The following is a 5831-nucleotide window of genomic DNA, read 5'->3' as shown; positions in this document are numbered from 1 at the left end:
CGAAACCCCTTTAAAAGATCTTCTTTAGAACATCCGCAAGACCACATTGAAGGTCTAGAGGAATTAATTCCATACAAATACATTCGTTACAGACTTTTCCCATTTTCACTAGAAGGAGAAGCTTTAAGATGGTTGAACTGTCTACCAAAAGGATCCCTGACTAGTTGGAAAGAGATTAGAAACGTTTTCCTTAAGCAATTCTTCGACGATGCTCGTTACTGGGAAGTAAGAACGCGAATTTCTACCTTCTGTTAGAATCCTCAGGAATCATTCAAAAATGCATGGTGAAGATTCAAGAGTTATGAAATCGAATGCCCCCACCATGGTTATCCAGAACCACAATTCCTCAAGATCTTTTACAAAGGTGTTATTCTGAGCTATAAGACAACGATTGATACAGCAAGCGAAGGGAATTTCGTTACTATAAATCCTGTAGAAGCAAGACGCTTAATCGAAAACATGGCAACATGAAGATCTTATGAGGAGATGAATGAAGAAAAAGAAAGAGCTATAAACACAATAGAAAATACTGAGTTAGCTGAGATAAAAAAAATTCTATAAATTCGCTTCATTCCCTTCTAACAGATCGAAACCCACCTAACCTGAGCCAGTACTACAATAAAACGCCTCCTATATCAGAAAATGAGCTGGACTTTACAGAAGAGTTAGATACTACTGATCCTCATTCTGTGTTTAACGTGGACAGCTTCACACGAGACTATGAAATATGTGTGCAGTCTCGTACTGGGAGAGAGAAGTACAATCTAAAACAAGCTTTTACAGGGAACCATAAAATGATATTCGATTTTAATGGGAAAATAGACATCGTTTACGGTAAACTAAAGCAAAAGATGGATTCATTAATTGAACACCTACGGGAATGGAAGACCAAATTGCTAACCTTGCAACTACTCTGAAAAGAGAGACATGCCGTCTTCCTGGAAGGACCGATGCTAACCCTGGGGCAAAACGCCAAGCATATGCTGTGATGTTGCGAAGCGGTAAACGCCTTGAAACAAATGCCAGAGACGATGCCAGCAATAAAAAAATCATTGATGATGCAGGAAAAAGCAATTCCAACCCCATAGAGCTTCTTGGCAATGATTCTGACTCAGGAACATCCGAACATAGGAGGAACTCTTCAAATAAAAGAACTATAGACTAAGAAAAAGAGAATCCTGATGCCGAGATCGAGATCGATCGCTTAGACGAACCAAATATCGATCGACCCACTGAGAGGGAAAACGATCGACCGTCTGGTAGCACTAACGATTGTGATACACAGCCTACCGGGACTGAACGAGTCTATCGAACTCCACCACCATTTCCTCCAAACAAACCGCAAACTAAGAAGGAATTGGAACATGCAATTTGCAAAAAGGCCTTCGATAAAATCATTTTCGAGATGCCTCTCAGTGACGCCATTAAGATAGCCCCCTCGGTGAAGAAGTACGTAAAAGATATGATATCCTCGAGTGGAGAACAAAGCGTTATGATGGTGTCAGAGGAAGTAAGTGCGATGGTACAAGGAGAAACTTCAATCAAAAGGACTGACCCTGGCAGTTTTGTCCTAGATTGCAAGATACAAAACGCACGTTTTCCTCGATCTCTTTGTGATCTTGGTTCCAGTGTAAACTTCATGCCATACTCTGTGGCAGTTTCATTAGGTTATGATGAATTCGTTCCAATGCCAATCACGCTAGTTCTAGCTGATCGTTCTATTAGGGTACCTGAAGGGATCCTCGTAGATGTACCAATCAAAATTGACGATTGCTTCATACCAACGGATTTCGTTGTATTAAAGTATAAACAAGTACCGAAGGACCCCCTTATATTGGGTCGGCCCTTCTTGGCTACTGCAGGAGCAATCATAGATGTTAAAGGAGGAAAGATTAACTTAAATGTCAGAGATATATCAATGAACTTCGACATGGAAAAGCTAGTCAAACATCCTCTGATAGACGATCACGCCTTCTACACAGAAGAAGTTTATGAGCTAGAGAAGGAATACTTTATGGATATATGTTCCGATAATCCACAAGAAGACATATTCACTCCTGATGAACAAGAAATTCTGAGCGTAGATAGCAGGACAGAGGAATATGCGAACCTTATGGACGCAAGTATCGAAACAGCAAACGAAGAAAATGACAATTCGGAAATTATTATGGATCAATACCTCAGAGAAACTATCGATCGATCATCTTCTTCATCGACTAACTGGAGTAAAGAAAAAGCACCCAAGGTTGAGCTAAAACCACTTCCAGCTGGCCTGAAATATGTGTTCCTTTGCGATAAATCATATCCTGTCATTGTTAATGCCAATCTCACGAATGGAGAGCTTGCACTCCTGTTAAACAAACTGTGTAAGTATAGGAGAGCGATCGGGTATTCTCTCGATGATATTCTCGGAATAGCTCTTGACCTTTGCATGCACCGTATCCACCTCGAAGAAGATGCGAAAACATCTATAGAACAGCAAAGGAGACTTAACCCAAACCTAAAAGAGGTAGTGAAAAAAGAGATAATTAAACTTCTGGATGCTGGAGTTATATATCCTATCTCAGACAGTAAATGGGTAAGCCATGTGCATGTTGTACCAAAGAAAGGAGGGATCACAGTGGTTAAAAATGATAAAGATGAACATATACCTACACGCACTATCACTGGACATCGAATGTGTATCGATTATAGGAAACTGAATGCTGCTACTAGGAAAGACCATTTTCCCTTACCTTTCATCGATCAAATGCTAGAAAGACTGGCCAACCACAAATATTATTGTTTTCTTGACGGATATTCGGGATTTTTCCAGATACCGATACATCCAGAAGATCAGGAAAAGACAACTTTTACTTGCCCTACGGAACGTTTGCATATCGCAGAATGCCATTTGGACTATGTGACGCACCTGCCACTTTCCAACGCTGCATGATGTCAATATTCACAGACATGATCGAAGATTTCATGGAAGTCTTTATGGACGAATTTTTGGTTTACGGATCAAGTTTTAAGGATTGCCTAGACAACTTGTGCAAAGTAATGGAAAGATGCGAAGAAAAGAATCTTGTCCTAAACTGGGAAAAATGTCATTTCATGGTAAACGATGGTATAGTCCTTGGACATAAAGTTTCTGCAGCTGGAATAGAAGTGGACAGGGCCAAAATCGAAGTAATGACTGGTCTACCGGCACCCACAAATGTTAAAGACATAAGGAGTTTCCTTGGGCATGCCGGATTTTACAGAAGATTCATACAAGATTTCATTAAGATTGCTAGACCTTTGAATAATCTTCTATGCAAAGAGGTTAAATTCGATTTTACACCAGAATGCAAAGAGCCTTCGAAGCCCTGAAGAAGTCTCTTATAACTGCCCCAGTCGTACAACCACCGGATTGGAATCTACCTTTCGAGATTATGTGCGATGCAAGTGATTTCGCAGTTGGAGCAGTTCTAGGGCAACAAAAAGATAAGAAACTGCACGCTATCTGTTGGGGTCAAAAACGGTTATCTCGAAATCAACGGCTAAAAATATTTATCATGCGCGGACTTTCCATAAAACAAGCGTCGAAACCAAGACAAGTCGTACAGCTTAAAAAACCTATGTTAAAGTCGATCGTTCTTGTTTTACACGATAAACTTTACGAGAAAACCAACTCAGATTTAGTCGCGTTATAACGCGTTATAATCAAAGGTTTACTTCAAAGAGCCCGTTCTCTCAAACCGTGAGGACCCAGAGAACGATCAAGATATCAAATCGAAGCCCTCGTCGAGACGCACGTGCTGGTCCTGGCCGGCGGCGGCTAGCCCCCGTGCTGGTCCTGGCCGCCGGCGGCTAGCCCCCGTTGTAGGAGCAGTTCGATCTCTTGTTCAAATCTTTCCAACTGAACTACGTCCGACTTGATCCTCGAAAGGGGTACGTAGGCAGCCTTCCTTAAGGTCCAGTCTCAAATCTTAATCGCAGACTCATGTCTCTCTCGGAAGGATCTAACAATCCTTTTACTTAGAGTTCCGCACATAGAAACCCTAGGCATTATTCTCGACATGCCCGTTTCTATGACTAACGCTCGTACTAGACGAACTCCGCCAGGCAGTTCGATCTCTTGTTCAAACCCTTCCAACTGAACTACGTCCGACTTGATCCTCGAAAGGGGTACGTAGGCAGCCTTCCTTAAGGTCCAGTCCCAAATCTCAATAAAACCTTTCCGCATTTATTTGATCACTTGTCGTTGGTTGTCGCAGAGAATCCGGACCTTCAGGGAAAGTTAGGTTTACTTAGCTTTCCTCCGTTTTACTTAATCAAAATCGACAGTGCGAATTTCGGTTCCCACAGTTTGGCGCTAGAGAGAGGGGGGGACGGATTACTCTTACTCTTACGGCCGCAAAACGCTTGATCAAAGTAATGTCTGGAAATATGAAAGACAAACTCGCAGCTCACATCGACGCTGGTAAAACAACTTCAGCAGTGACTGCTCCTACGACCAACGCTTATGCAAACGGTTATATAAGATTATCATCTTACGGACAAACGTTCCGAGAACGGACCATCCCAACCAAGTTCGGGTCCTATCAACCATGCACCCCCGTCCAAGTTCTTGCAACACGGTCCTCGGGTCCATGGACACAACCCCCCTCGTTTGGGATTATCGAAGAAAGACTTCGGGAAAATTCATAAAAAGACTTGGTAGTGGAGACGGATTCCTGCCTACCGTATAAAACAGGCTATGGTTAGCTTGAACACCAGTTGCCTTAACTATACGGAGAATTGAAATCCTTTCGGAAAAACCAGCGTCACATCAACGGCTTTTTCTAAAGAAAAATCGTTAAAACGTCTAAGTCCCAAGACAGCCCAAAAGGGGGCCGAATCACGGCTAAACGACCCACATACGATTTTAGGAAGGATCGAGCCCAAGGCTGATATGACGGTCTGATTACCGAGTAGAGTTTCGACTGGAAATGTTTTTTAGAATTTCCCGGAAAAAGATTTGTTCTCCTGGAAATCGCGGAGAAACCCCAGATTACTCATGAAACAGAAAGCACGACTGATCGGGTTACCAATCAGCGTTTCTATAAATAAAATTCGACAACATTTTACGGAACACCTTTCGTAAAATAAATTCTCGAAAATATTTCACGAGACAGCTTTTGCATGATTAAACTCGACAACATTTTACAAAACATTTTCCGTAAAATTAACTCGACAACATTTTGTAAAATAACTCTCGTAAAATAAAAAATCAACAACGTTCTAGGAAATAACTTCTTGCTGGGATCAAGATCGATTAAGATGAAATCGATACCTGAAGGTCCTCGGAAAAACATGAAAGATGTTAGAGCAACCTCGAGAGACTAATTGTTAATCGAGAAACCTTGAAAAATATTAAGTTCGAGATTCATCATCTCGAAATCAACGGCTAGAAACATTTTCTACACGAGGAAAAACCTACGCAAAAACACGCACAAGCCGAAGGAACCGAGCAGCCGATTCCGGTCGCGGCCGTGGTCGCCGGGCGGCTAGCCCCGTGCTGGCCGTGGCCGCCGGCGGCTAGCGCCCGTGCTGGCCGTGGTCGCCGGGCGGCTAGCCCCGTGCTGGCCGTGGCCGCCGGCGGCTAATGCCCGTGCTGGCCGTGGTCGCCGGGCGGCTAGCCCCGTGCTGGCCGTGGCCGCCGGCGGCTAGCGCCCGTGCTGGCCGTGGTCGCCGGGCGGCTAGCCCCGTGCTGGCCGTGGCCGCCGGCGGCTAGCGCCCGTGCTGGCCGTGGTCGCCGGGCGGCTAGCCCCGTGCTGGCCGTGGCCGCCGGCGGCTAGCGTCCGTGCTGGCCGTAGTCGCCAGGC

At 44.1% G+C, this 5831-nt stretch overlaps 1 non-coding gene across 1 annotated transcript; it reads right to left on the bottom strand.

Moving 5' to 3' along the window:
• Positions 1-222: 222 nt before the first annotated feature.
• LOC130497247 (small nucleolar RNA R71) lies at positions 223-329 on the bottom strand. The gene has a single exon (XR_008936253.1). It is a non-coding gene; the product is annotated as a small nucleolar RNA R71 (small nucleolar RNA).
• Positions 330-5831: the final 5502 nt, after the last annotated feature.

Source organism: Raphanus sativus, chromosome 6 (assembly GCF_000801105.2).
Source record: "Raphanus sativus cultivar WK10039 chromosome 6, ASM80110v3, whole genome shotgun sequence".
NCBI classification, from domain to species: Eukaryota; Viridiplantae; Streptophyta; class Magnoliopsida; order Brassicales; family Brassicaceae; genus Raphanus; species Raphanus sativus.
This window is presented reverse-complemented; position numbering and strand designations above follow the sequence as displayed.